The sequence below is a fragment of the Hyperoodon ampullatus genome (genome assembly GCF_949752795.1).
Source record: "Hyperoodon ampullatus genome assembly, chromosome: 4".
NCBI classification, from domain to species: Eukaryota; Metazoa; Chordata; class Mammalia; order Artiodactyla; family Ziphiidae; genus Hyperoodon; species Hyperoodon ampullatus.
The window spans coordinates 140,459,022-140,473,670 of NC_136917.1; the positions used below are offsets into that span (position 1 = coordinate 140,459,022).

At 39.7% G+C, this 14,649-nt stretch overlaps 1 pseudogene across 1 annotated transcript; it reads left to right on the forward strand.

The window, feature by feature from the left end:
* The first annotated feature begins 8,081 nt into the window (after window positions 1–8,081).
* LOC307051860 (CCAAT/enhancer-binding protein gamma-like) lies at window positions 8,082–8,520 on the forward strand (annotated as a pseudogene). The gene has a single exon. The product of its transcript is annotated as a CCAAT/enhancer-binding protein gamma-like (transcript).
* Window positions 8,521–14,649: the final 6,129 nt, after the last annotated feature.

Sequence of the window (14,649 nt, forward strand, 5' to 3'; positions counted from 1 at the left end):
GCTCTTCTGGCTTCCTGACAGTGGTGGCTGGGAGGCTGGCCTTAGCTGGTACTATTGTCTAGAGTGCCTACACATGATGTCTCCTGCATGGTGGTCTCAGTGTTGTCAGAGCTCTTATGTGGTAGTGGGCTTTTCCAAAAGGAGTGTCCCAGAAGAGCTGTATCACCTTTTGTGACTTAGTGTTCAAAACCATACAGTATCACTTCTAGCACATACTATTGGTTGAAGCAGTCACAAACCCACCAGATTCAAAGCATGGAAATAGATTTCTACCTCTTAAAGGGGTAAGCATCAAAAAATTTGTGGACATTTTTATAAACTACAACTTGAATTTTTTCATTTAATATTGAGTGTGTAATACATGCTGAATACCCTGCTGGGCTTAGGGATAGTGAACATAGGAAATAAAACACATACCCTCATTAGGTGGGAGAAAGACATAAAAACAGAATGGCACAAATAACTACACAATAAAAGTAAGTGCTGTGAAGAGCTAACCTTGTCTGGGGCTCAAGGAAAGAACTTCCTGTAAAAAGCATGTTTCAGCTGAGATCTGAAGAATGAGCAGAATGTAGCCAAGCTGCAGAGGGGAGGATCAGACATTCAGGCTGAAGGAAGGTGGCCCCGGGAAGGCACAAGGTGTTCAAGGAACAGAGAAATGCTATATGGCTGAACATTGAGAGTAAGTTGGAAGTGACCCACGTCTTGTATCCTTTTTACAGGATTTTGTAAGTTATCACAGAAGAAATGACAAATGTTTTTATCAGGTAAGTTGAGACCTGATCAGATCTGAAGTTTTACTGTAACTTTTTTGCTTGCTTTGGGCCCCAAGTGAAGGGAGTTGTCTTAGTCATAATCAGTTTATAGCACAGCATCAGTGATGCATGCTAGGCCCTTTTCCTCTTTTTATATCTTTTCCCCTTCATCTTCCTGCTTCTATTTCCCTTCTTCCATCAAAGGCTGCTACTCTAAAGTGATTAACATAAATCCTTGGCAAAGTATGTATCATTCAAAGATATGGTGTAATTTATGTGTTAGGTGTGCCTTACATTTACATAGAGTATTATGTGCTAGTTCTTGTTTTGTTTCTCTTATTCCCATTCAACATTTTATCCCCAAAATCTACACTTGAGGTAGTGGTTAAAAGCATGACCTCTCAAAACTAGGATTTCTCCATTTAAACCCTGATTCTGCCACTTTTTAGCTATGTGATCTTGAACAAATTACTTCACCTCTCCATACCTCAGTGTTTACATTTAGGAATATGATAATGGAGCATTGGGTTGAAAAAAGGTGGTGCAGATAAACAAAGGGCATGGCAAGCAGTAAGTGATGTTAGCTAGTGTTATCAGTCAATATTAGCTAGTATTATCATTCCCTAGTAGTTAACTAAATATTTGCTATCATCATCTCGTTCATTGTTTCTGACCACTGAATAAGGATTGTCATATGCCTTCACCCCATTTGGTTTATGTAGTTCCTTGATGATGGACAACAGACTCCAATTCTCTGTTATACCATTTCTCCCTTATAAACCTATACAAGAGTTTCTCTGAAGAACACACAAGTAATACTGGCAAGTCGCAGGGCGTGTGCCTACCCAGTTCCACTAAATACTGCTGAATTGATCTCTAGGATGGCTATGGTAGTTTATACTCTCACCTAACTGATCAGGGGTACGAAGGCCTGGACATCTTAGGACAGTTCAGGATGATCTTGAATATTCTGTAACTCTCTGGGGATGGGGGTGGGGGGACGAGGCTTTCTTGGCCTGCATTGAATCTTCACTTCTTGTTCTGCCTACTCCTGCTTCCTTCTCCTCCCTGCCACAGATGTTGGTCCCTAGGGCACTCCCTAATAAATACTCTGCATGCTAAACTTTGCATCCTGCAGAACCCAACCGGAGACTTCATGCTATTTTTCAACTGAATTTTAAAACCTAATTTTATGCAATTATGTTAAATTACTTGAATGCTCAATCTCAAAATGCTACAGCATGCCAATGAGAAGACCACCTAATTTTGTCACACCATTGAAAGAATTGTTTTTAGGAAAATACATTCTATTCTTTTTGTTCCGCTTGCTCTATTTTAGAAAAACTAGTTTCTCCCTGCAGCTCTATTAAAGGAAGTAAAACATTGAAGTGTAGCAGAATATGCCACCACAAATTATGCTTCTTTGGCATAAGGATTATTTTGAGCTGATTATTTTGAGAAACTGCAGACACAGGAGAAGCTCTAAAACCAGTAGAAGTTACGCTTTTGTAAGAGTAATTTACATTAGAAAGGGGGCCTGTACTTAGGAACAGAGTTATTACCAGAGATAACAGTCACCTGAGGTGCTTACCTACAAGGCAAGGCAACATTTGTTTGACAAATATTTCATTTCCTCTTTTCACCTTCCCGTGAATTGCCTTCTCTCCCTTTGAAACGCAGACCTTTATCACTTTCATTAGGTCAGGATGTTATATAAGCCTCAATTCTCTGGCTGCCTTTTGAGCCTCACATCTTTGGAATGCTCCTGTGTGTAAGTACATAATTAAAATAATGTTTTTCTCCTGTTTATCTGTTATGCCAATTTAGTTCTTAAGCCAGCCACAGAACCTAGAAGGGTAGAATGGAAAAGTTTCCCTTCCCAACAATATTAACAGGCTAAAAATGGATTTTCTGACTCTAGCAAGGGTACTATGTTTATCAAAACTGAAATTCCTTGTTTGTAAGGAGTTATCTACAAGTCAGTGAGTTATATTTCTGATACTGGTCTAAAAGAAAATACGGATTTTCCTTGACTTATGGTGGGGTTATATCCCAATGAACTCATTGTAAATCAAAAATTTCCCGAGTTGAAAATGCATTTCACACACCTACTAAACATCATAGCTTAGCCTAGTCTACCTTAAAGATGCTGACAGCTAAACATTTCCACCTGCACTCTGGTTCTGTTAGAATCAAGTCACTAGCCACTGCAGTTGCTGACTTTCGGCACACCCTGAAAGGAGTTCAGGGAAATAAGGAATGAGGCACTCTGTGCTCTGAGAAATACTGGCAGAACAGGGCTTTTGATAGTTAAATACTTTCAGCAGAAGATTTGATGAGCCCAAATTCTTGCATCTTCTCATGTCTAGAAGAACGCTAAAATCATTAACAGACTTCTGCCCCTTGTGACTAGCAGCAAGCTTCTTGTGACTAGCAACATTCTACCAAAATGTGTGCTTGATTGCACGTATCCCCCCGCACTAAAATTATATACTGACCATGCTCCCATCTCTTCTGAGGGGTTGTCTCCTGGGCTGTAGTCCTCATTTTGTCCAAATAAAACTTAAACTCATGTTGTGCTTTTTTTTTTTTTCAGTCAACACTTTGGCAACTAATGAAGGGACCCAGAGCAGTCTTCTCTCCTTTGCCTGAACTCTACAAGGAACCAGACTTTGGAACCAGCAGAGGCCTCTTGTGCCCATTCACCTCCCTCAGAGAGTCTAGATGAATTTGGGTGAGTCTCTCTTCCCTGGCTCTTGGCTCTCCCATATTGGTTGATGTCCTGAGTTTTAACAGTACTTGGCCCCTCAGGTGAAAGACACTGTTGAGGGGTGTGCCCACTCAGCTGAAAGATACTAGGGAAGATGCCCACCCCGTTGAAAGACACTGAGCTGTCTGGGCTGAGTGGTTAGGTAGAAGGCTGATCTGACACCTCTCCTCAATTTGGCTGCCTTACTGAATTTGTTGGGATAAAAGTGAAGATGTTACATGAGATCTTTGCTCTGAAGAAGGAGGATAAGACTGCTTCCAGTCGGTTAAGACTTTCTCAGGAAACTGAGAAATTTATGGGAGTGGTGGAGGCAGAATCCTCACACTGTGCAGTGGTCCCACAGGGCAACCTGTCTATTAATTAAAAGACGTGTTCATCCAGGGATCATGTATAAGAATTGGCCATTCAATGATCCAAGTACCAACGGTGGTCTAGACGACCAGAGGGAGAAACTGAGACACCTAAGAGGGCTGCGATGACGCTAGAGCGACGCCTAGAGGAGTTAAGTTTGCAAGCAGCACACTGGCCCACATAGAATCTCATTAGTAGATTTTATCCCCAACAAATTCAACTTTAAGATGGGAAATAGAGCTCTCAAACAGAGGAACAAGGGGTGTCAGAAAACCAGCCTCTGACCAACACCCAAGTCAAGTTTATAAGCAAAACTTCCTCTTACAAGCACCTACCTAATTGGGCATTAAAGGAGAGTCTTGCCCGGAAAATGGCCAAAGTGGACTCTTTATAGTAGACACAGTTGTTAGTGAAAGCTGGCATGATAAAACACCTTTCCAGAATTCTGACCCTGAGGGAACAAGTCCTTCTAGGAAAACTTGCTTTTCTCTCCCAGTGCCTTGAGATGTAAATGTTCTACCAGGGTTCGCAGGAATACTCACTTAGACTACTATAATTCCTGAGACTGAGGGAAACAACAGGGTGGGGGAGAAGAGGCCTTTTCAAATTTAACTTATTCCAAATGTTATTTATAAACTAATGAGTTTCATATTGTAATGCCTAATTCATGACTAAATTTTAAAGTGAAGTTGAGACCTCTGTTCATGTCTTTCTATATGTCTATGCGTGCATTATAAACATGTCTTTACCCTTGGATGGTATTATCAAAATTTGTAAATGAGCTCTACTTAATTGGCTTAAAGGAAATTAAGTGCTTTTATGAATTTTCTGAAATATAAAAGGAAACTGCCAGAATGAATTTCAGGTTCACATGAACTGGGAAATATTCATTGTTAATACCTGGTATTAAAGTTAAAGTTTGTCAATTTAATTAGTATAGACATGTCTTTAGAATCATCAATATTAAGTATAATACTTTTACTGTATCTAGGTTTAATAGAAGTCAAATAAGATCTTATATATGTTGCAGATTTGTCAGCAAGAAAAAACTTGGTATGATTTTTATTAAAAAAATGTAAATGAAGTAAGAGATTTTGGGTAAATGTCTTGGGAGTAATTATGTTTTAGGAATGTCTACTTAAAAATAATCTCTCCAGATATTTGGTCGCTTGAAATTTTAGAGTTGTGCTAATTTAAATGAGGAAAGTTTATTGAATAGCTAGGTCATTCCCAAATAAAATGAGGTACTGAAACACTAATTACTAAACATTGGCTTCTATTTACAGGGAAACTAAAGATATTTAAGACTATTGATAAATATGTTTGGTGCCACAATGAGATTTTCTATAAGAAAGCACGTATTTTTAGAAATTATTATTGGTATTTATGTTTGCCAATCTACAGAATACTAACATAAAAGACAGTTCATATTTGCTTGATCCTTAGTTTTCACTAGAAATTAAGGTTTTGAAGAGTTGAGTATTCTAGTTTAAATATGTAATTAAAGCTACCAGAAATAATTAGGGAAATATTTCAGTATACAGTAGCGAAATAGGATGTGGGTTTTCAGTAAAAGAAGGTATGAAGAATAGAATTGCATTTTGTTAAGGGAAAAGAAAGTAATTTTGTCCTAGAAATGGTTGTTTCTGCATGGGAAAAAATAAGAGACAAACTAATACTCATACAGAAAGTTATGGAAAGTTCGTGGAAAGGGACCCCGAGAAAAGAGTTTTGTGCAAGGTCAGGATTGGCTAAGTTTAGAATAAATTTAATTAAGTAAATGAATTGTTATTAAAAGTAGGTTGATGCAAGACTGGAGTTCAGTTTTCTTTCTGTTAAGAAAACGAAGTTTTTTTAAGACCATTGAGCTGCTTTTATAACAGAACTTAAGTTTCTTTACCTTTTAAAGTTTATATTTAAGTGATCTGTTCTGTATTTTCCTTTGAAATATATTTTTTTAAATGTCTATTCAGGTCATTTGCCCATTTCTTTTTTTTTTTTTTTAGAACATGTTGTGGGTAGGAGTTTATTAATTAATTTATTTATTTTTGCTGTGTTGGGTCTTCGTTTCTGTGCGAGGGCTTTCTCTAGTTGTGGCAAGCGGGGGTCACTCTTCATCGTGGTGTGTGGGCCTCTCACTATCGCGGCCTCTCTTGTTGCGGAGCACAGGCTCCAGACGCGCAGGCTCAGTAGTTGTGGCTCACGGGCCTAGTTACTCCGCGGCATGTGGGATCCTCCCAGACCAGGGCTCGAACTCGTGTCCCCTGCATCGGCAGGCAGATTCTCAACCACTGCGCCACCAGGGAAGCCCTTTTGTCACATTGCTTAAGTGAATATGTATTGTTTCACGGTGATCTATGGTCCTATTTGACCAAGTGTTTTAAAACCTTTCTGACATTTTTTGACAAACTTCCCAAATCAAATTCCAGTGAAGTTCCTTTGACCTCTAACTAACTTTTGGGATGCTCCAAAAGGGTTCCTGAAACCTCCCAAAGAGAGATATTAGTTAATTAGGTTCATTTGGTATGTTAATTACATGAGAAGCATTGTCAAATGAGTTATAGGTTATATTCTTAGGTTATATTGTATGGGTAAATGTTATTAATATAGATATTCTAGAAATTATATGGAATTCCTAAAAATCAGTAGGCCTTGGTAAAGTATTATCAGTCATAATTCTAGTTATCTTAAAATGTTTTATGTCATAGCAGTAACCAAGTTTCTTTGTCAATTGCATTGTAATTAGGTCTTTAACTGTGCCTAAGTCTTGTCATTCATAGACAGTTATTGTTTTACTCTGATGCCCTTGCAAAAATGTTTCCTCTTCCAGAATATTCATAGCAAGAATATGCACTTTTTGACAAGTGCAGGCTTCTGATAACTTTCAGATTATACTGCTGATGGGTAAGAAATTAAAGAATTCTAATGGAAAATCTCTTGGCTTCATAAACTTAAATAGGATTAGTTACATGAGACAGTGAACTGGTGAATATGGTTATAATTTTTTATGGCTTCTGTCTGAAATATTATTGGCTTTTAATCTTTATTCTTCCAGCTATAAGGAACCCTTCCCCTTAAGCTAATTATGACTTACATCAATTTAGTAAATTATACCTGTGTAAGCAGAATTGAAACATATATCCTTTCTCTCTACCTGATCCCTCCAGAGATTGGAAACTCTTGAATTACCAGCAGGTTTATCAGGTAAATTAGGAAGGCCACCTCCTAACAGGTGCAGGAATCTCAAGATATTTTGAGGACCTTGAAAAGGGAGAGATTCATTGAAAATTTTCCAAGGCAAAATCAGTGACAAGCCCTTGGCATAGCTTTCCTACCCTTGAAAGGCCTTTAAAAAATTTGAGATTCCTTAAAAAGTTCCAGCAAAGCCAACTTTTAAAGAACCTATATGATCAATTACACTTGTATAAATCATTAGGCCAAGTTTGTTGAAACCAGACTTATTTTGCAAACAAATTAGTCTTATTTTGGCTATATTTTGTAGAAATGAGGGTAATTTTAGAGAGAAAAAGATCGTTTCAGTGGACATTATAATTTTGTTAGTTGAGGTCTGTATTTACTAAGACTCAATTCCCAGTAGCTCCTTGCTGTTACATTATTGTAAAGTTTAATTGAATTATTTTAAGGACACTCTAAGTTTGCTTCTGAAGTTTACCTCAGTAATCTATCTTTGGATGAAGATAAGATGCCCCTGGCGCACACGGTCCTGCGGGGAGGGGAAGCGGGTGGCGGCTGCGGAGCCGGCAGAGGCTGCCTGTTTTATAACCATCACTCCTCCTTACTGACTCGCAGGCTGCGGGCTGCGAGGCCTGGGTCGGGTCGGGCTGCGCCGTGGGGGCCGCTTGGAGTGGAGGCCGCTTGGGGGCGGGCGGGCTGAAGGACTGTTGAACACAGGTTGGAGGAACGTGCAGCAACCACGAGTTGAACAGAACAGAGGAGGGCAAAAAATAAAGTGCTTCGTTAGCACGCTTGGAGGGAACACAGGAAAATTGCCAGCCGAGGTGTCTAGATGGAGAGGGTGGAAATGCATGTTTGAGGGGAAGGAGAATCTGTTCTTCCAACACAGATGGGCCGTACCCTCAGGGGTTCAGGTACATGTGCAGATCTCTTGGCAGTTTAGTGTGGAAACCATTGATCACCTTGTCCTCATTTCTACTTGTTCTGTGTTGTCGAGGGAGCGTGCCCAAATGAGCAAGGTATCGCAGCAGAACGGTACCCCGGGAGTGAATGGAATAAGTGTCATCCATACTCAGGCTCATGCCAGCGGTTTACAGCAGGTTCCTCAGCTGGGGCCCGCTGGCCCTGGGGGAGGAGGAAAAGCTGTGCCTCCAAGCAAGCAGAGCAAAAAGTTTGCCCGTGGATCGCAACAGTGACGCGTCAGCGCAGAGAGAGGAACAGCATGGAAGTGAAAAAGAGCCTGTTGAAAAGCAAGCAGAAAGCGCAGGATACGCTGCAGAGAGTGAATCAGCTCGAGGAAGAGAATGAATGGTTGGAAGCAAAAAGTAAATTGGTAAGGAATTAAGTGTACTAAAAGATTTATTTCTTGAGCATGCACAAAACCTCGCAGATAACATGCAACCCAGTAGCACTGAAAATATGACAAATTCTGATAATGCAGGACAGTAGACCTCACCCCTTCCAAATGTCACAGCCTGTGGCTTGAACGTTAAAGGTGTGACTACCTACACCCCTCATATCAGTGGCTGAATCTCCATTATTCAAAGATCCATTGAAGGTTGTTTTCTAGGATCAGTACTGAAGAGTTGATTAGCTAAAAATGTTAGCCATGTAATTTGGATATCTGGTTTTAAATGATAAGGATTTTTGTGAGGATAAAAAAAACATTTTTAAGGTATTTGGTTAAAAAAAAATGCCCTGGAGCTTGATGCTTTTAATAAATCTTGACTTCCCAAGGGAAAAAAAAAAGATGCCCCCGTGACCTGCAACCAGGAGATTATACATTACTGGAAAAGACATCATTTAAAGGACTATCTCCAACCTAAATGGAAGAACACTTATCAGGTACTTTTAACCAGCTCATGCACAGTAAGACTAAGGGAATTGACCCCTTGCATTGGACCGGCCTATGGAGAGGACTGCTGACCTCAAAATCATCTTAAAAGCGATGCTTAAACAGAGGAGAAACTACCAGAGCAGGATGAGAAGACTACATCTGAAGTAGACAGCTTACCTAAGATGATGGATCAGGCCTGTATACCAATTACTTTGATAATTGCTCACACTTTTGCTTACAAACCAAATGTATTTCTTTCCTGGGACTCCCTCACTTAGCCAATCAATCAGACTTTCTCTAACCATCACCAAAAATATAAATTTTCTTTTAAAGGTACTCAAATTCAATCAGAGCAACAAGCAAATTTTCAACCAAAGAATGTAACTTCCCTCAGTTGTGCACTGGACTTATATGGCTAACATCAGGCTATGATTTTTAAGGCCCCCCTCTTATGTTGGGAACAATTAAACCATACTAAGGATTACCAACTTAATAACACTAGGAAATTGGGCTAGGTGCCTTGTGAATAAGCCTATATATCACTTCCCTTAAAGATAGGGGTTGGTACAGAACAGACTAAGTCAAATGACCTGGGGATATACTGGGTCGCACCTAATGGAAGTTCTTGGCTTAAATTCTTACTTATGACCTTACTAATACTACTAGCTAGATTACTTGTATTCTGCTTATTTTACAAGATTGTTGTTTCTTACATTACCAAATGTGTGAATAAACCTCGGATAAAATGATGACTAAGTGACTTGAAGCAGTTGACCAGACATAGTTCTGTATAAGATCAATGATTGTAATAGTAACTCTCAATATGGGAAGAAGCAACAAGAGGGAATCATTTCTAGGACCATAATGGACTAGTAAGACAGGTGGTCCAGAGGCTTTTGGCTACAGTTAATAGGGCCTAGTCCAGTAATAGCACATTGAGTGGTATCAATGAAATCCTTGCCTGACCTAGGAATGAACATTCCACGCACTGTGGGATAAAATGGTCATGAAATGCCTCCTAAGCCATCGTCAAATGTATGACCAGGAGGGGCACTGCCAACTAAAAATTGTTGCTTGCTATCTGGTTCTATAAGAATGAAGTCACTAGACACTGCAGTTGCTGACCTTCGGCACACCCTGGAAGGAGTTCAGGGTAGAGATCAAGAATGAGGCACTCTGCTCTGGGAAAAACTGGCAGGACAGGCCTTCAGATAGTTAGATATCTTCAGGAGAAGATTTTATGACCCCAAGTTCTTGCATCTTCTCATATCTAGAAAAAGACTAAAATCGTTAACAGACATCTGTTCCTCATGACTGGCAGCAAGATTCTGCCAAAATGTGTGCTAGATTGAACGTGTCTCTCTTCACTAAAATTACATGTACACTGACCTCCCCCGCTACCTCTTCTGAGCAGTTTGTCAGAGCTATCTGAGAGGCTATCTCCCGGGCTATAGTCCTCATTTTGTCCCATATAAAACTTAACTCACGACCCTCGTGCTGTGCATTTTTTTTTTCAGTTGACAGCACTCAGACACTTATATTAGCCTAAAGTTGGGCAAAATCATCTAACACAAAACTTATTTTATAATGTGTTGACTATCTTGTGTAATTTGTTGAACACTGTATTGAAAGTGAAAAACTAAAATGTTGTAACAGTCTGGAGTGGTTGTAAGAGTATTGGCTGTTTGTTCTTCTGATTGCATGTGTGACGGGGAGCTGTGGCTCACTTCTTCTGCCCAGCATCATAAGAGGGTATCATACCACATATCACTAGCCAGGGAAAAGATCAAAATTTGAATGGTTTTTACTGAATGTGTATCAGTTTTACACCAGCATAAAATCCAAAAATCTTAAGTTGAACCATCCTGAGTTGGGGACTGTCTGTAGTCCATTATTTTAGACTCAGTAAGAATGCTAGTCAGAATAATACCATAATGAAACTAAAGACTAGTAAGTCATTTTTCAGTTGAGCCGATCTGAGAATCACTCAGAAATATCTTATTGGGATATAAGTCTTTGCCCTTATATGTGACCGTAGGCAATCATTAACTTCTGAGGTTGCTTTGGTGGTGTTAAAAAGACAAGCTGAGGCATATTAAAAATTTTAAGAGTTTGTGAGCAAAAATCAGTTCAAATTGGGCAGCTCCAAATGGTAGGTGGTTAGGAGTTCTCCATCAACAAGAGCTGGGGAGAGACTTTTACAGAGAAAAGCCAGAAGCAAAACGAGGAAATTGACTAAAGTTTAAAGCCTACTTGGCTACTTGTGATTGGTTATCTGTAGGTTACAATTTTATAACCTTGAGGCATTTAGAGGCTTAGATGTTGGACTGCTTACAAAGCCTGCTGTGGCATTAGAGGCACCTCATCTAAAGGCCTCCTTTTTTTTTTCCTTTTTATTATAGCGTTTATTTATTTATTTCTCTTGCATGCCATGATTTATTTTAACAACTTTATTGGAGGATAACTGTTTACATTGGTGTGTTAGTTTCTGCTTTACAACAAAGTTATACATATACATATATCAACATATCTCTTCCCTCTTGCGTCTCCCTCCCTCCCTCCCACCCTCCCTATCCCACCCCTCTAGGTGGTCACAGAGCTGATCTCCCTGTGTTATGCGGCTGCTTCCCACTAGCTATCTATTTTAAGTTTGGTAGTGCATATATGTCCATGCCACTGGCTCACTTTGTCCCAGTTTACCATTCCCCCTCCCTGTAGCCTCCAGTCCACTCTCTAGTAGGTCTGGGTCTTTATTCCCGTCTTGCCCCTAGGTTCTTCACGACCATTTTTTTGTTGTTGTTTTTTAGATTCCATATATATGTGTTAGCATACGGTATGTGTTTTCACTTTCTGACTTACTTTACTCTGTATGACAGACTCTAGGTCCATCCACCTCACTACAAATGACTCAATTTCATTCCTTTTTATGGCTGAGTAATATTCCATTGTATATATGTGCCACATCTTCTTTATCCATTCATCTGTTGTTGGACACTTAGGTTGCTTCCATCTCCTGGCTATTGTAAATAGAGCTGCAATGAACACTGTGCTAAATGACTCTTTTTGAATTATGGTTTTCTCAGGGTATATGCCCACTAGTGGGATTGCTGGGTCATATGGTAGTTCTATTTCTAGTTTTTAAGGAACTTCCATACTGTTCTCCATAGTGGCTGTACCAATTCACATTCCCACCAGCAGGCAAGAGTGTGTCCTTTTCTCCACACCCACTCCAGCATTTATTGTTTGTAGGTTTTTTGATGATGGCCATTCTTTTTTTTTTTTTTATTAGTCTATGCTTTACAACCAAGTGAATCAGTCATACATATACATCTTTTCCCACAGCCCCTCCCTCCTGCATCTCCCTCCCTCCCACCCTCCCCATCCCACCTCTCCAGGCGGCCACAAAGCACCGAGAAAATCCCACCGCGCCACGCGGGCACCCCCCACCAACCATCCACCCCACGCCCGGCAGTGTATACCCGTTCATGCCTCTCCACCACCCCGTCAGAGCCGCCCCCTCCCCATATCCCCAAGCCCACCCACAGTAGGTTTGTGTCTCTATTCCTGTTTTACCCCTAAGTTCTTCATGACATTTTTTTTTCTTAAATTCCATATATATGTGTTAGCATACGGTATTTGTCTCTCTCTTTCTGACTTACTTCACTCTGTATGACAGACTCTAGGTCTATCCACCTCATTACAAATAGCTCAGTTTCGTTTCTTTTTATGGCTGAGTAATATTCCATTGTATATATGTGCCACATCTTCTTTATCCATTCATCCGATGATGGACACTTGGGTTGATTCCAACTCCGGGCTATTGTGAATAGAGCAGCAATGAACATTTTGGTACTTGTCTCTTTTTGAATTATGGTTTTCAAGTGTATATACCCACTAGTGGGATTGCTGGGTCATATGGTAGTTCTATTTGTAGTTTTTTAAGGAACCACCATACTGTTCTCCATAGTGGCTGTACCAATTCACATTCCCACCAGCAGTGCAAGAGTGTGTCCTTTTCTCCACACCCTCTCCAGCATTTATTGTTTGTCGGTTTTTTGATGATGGCCGTTCTGACTGGTGTGAGATGATATCTCATTGTAGTTTTGATTTGCATTTCTCTAATGATTAATGATGTTGCGCATTCGTTCATGTGTGTGTTTGCAATGTGTATAGCTTCTTTGGAGAAATGTCTATTTAGGTCTTCTGCCCATTTTTGGATTGGGTTTTTTGTTATTGAGCTGCATGAGTTGTGTATAAATTTTGGAGATTAATCCTTCATCAGTGACTTCATTTGCAAATATTTTCTCCCATCCTGAGGGTTGTCTTTTGGTCCTGTTTATGGTTTCCTTTGCTGTGCAAAAGCTTTTAAGTTTCATTAGGTCCCATTTGTTTATTTTTGTTTTTATTTTCATTTCTCTAGGAGGTGGGTCAAAAAGGATCTTGCTGTGATTTATGTCATAGAGTGTTCTGCCTATGTTTTCCTCCAAGAGTTTGATAGTGTCTGGCCTTACATTTAGGTCTTTAATCCATTTTGAGCTTATTTTTGTGCATGGTGTTAGGGAGTGTTCTAATTTCATACTTTTACAGGTACCTGTCCAGTTTTCCCAGCACCATTTATTGAGGAGGCTGTGTTTTCTCCACTGTGTATTCTTGCCTCCTTTATCAAGGATAAGGTGACCATATGTGCGTGGGTTTATCTCTGGGCTTTCTATCCTGTTCCATTGATCTATATTTCTGTTTTTGTGCCAGTACCATACTGTCTTGATTATTGTAGCTTTGTGGTATAGTCTGAAGACAAGGAGCCTGATTCCTCCTGCTCCGTTTTTGTTTCTCAAGATTGCTTTGGCCATTCGGGGTCTTTTGTGTTTGCATACAAATTGTGAAATTTTTTGTTCTAGTTCTGTGAAAAATGCCAGTGGTAGTTTGATAGGGATTGCATTGAATCTGTAGATTGCTTTGGGTAGTAGAGTCATTTTCACAGTGTTGATGCTTCCAGTCCAGGAACGTGGTATATCTGTCCATCTATTTGTATCATCTTTCATTTCTTTCATCAGTGTCTTATAATTTTCTGCATACAGGTCTTTTGTCTCCCTAGGTAGGTTTATTCCTAGATATTTTATTCTTTTTGTTGCAATGGTAAATGGTAGTGTTTTCCTCATTTCACTTTCACGTTTTTCATCGTTAGTGTATAGGAATGCCAGAGATTTCTGTGCATTAACTTTGTATCCTGCTGCTTTACCAAATTCATTGATTAGCTCTAGTAGTTTTCTGGTAGCATCTTTAGTATTCTCTATGTAGAGTATCATGTCATCTGCAAACAGTGACAGCTTAACTTCTTTTCCAATTTGGATTCCTTTTATTTCTTTTCCTTCTCTGACTGCTGTGGCTGAAACTTCCAAAACTATGTTGAATAATAGTGGCGAGAGTGGGCAACCTTGTCTTGCTCCTGATCTTAGTGGAAATGGTTTCAGTTTTTCACCATTGAGAACGATGTTGGCTGTGGGTTTGTCAAATATGGCCTTTATTATGTTGGGGAAAATTTCCCTCTATGCCTACTTTCTGCAGGGTCTTTATCATAAATGGGTGTTGAATTTTGTCACAAGCTTTCTCTGCATCTATTGAGACGATCATATGGTTTTTCTCCTTCAATTTGTTAATATGGTGTATCACGTTGATTGATTTGCGTATATTGAAGAATCCTTGCATTCCTGCGAGAAACTCAACTTGATCATGGTGTATGA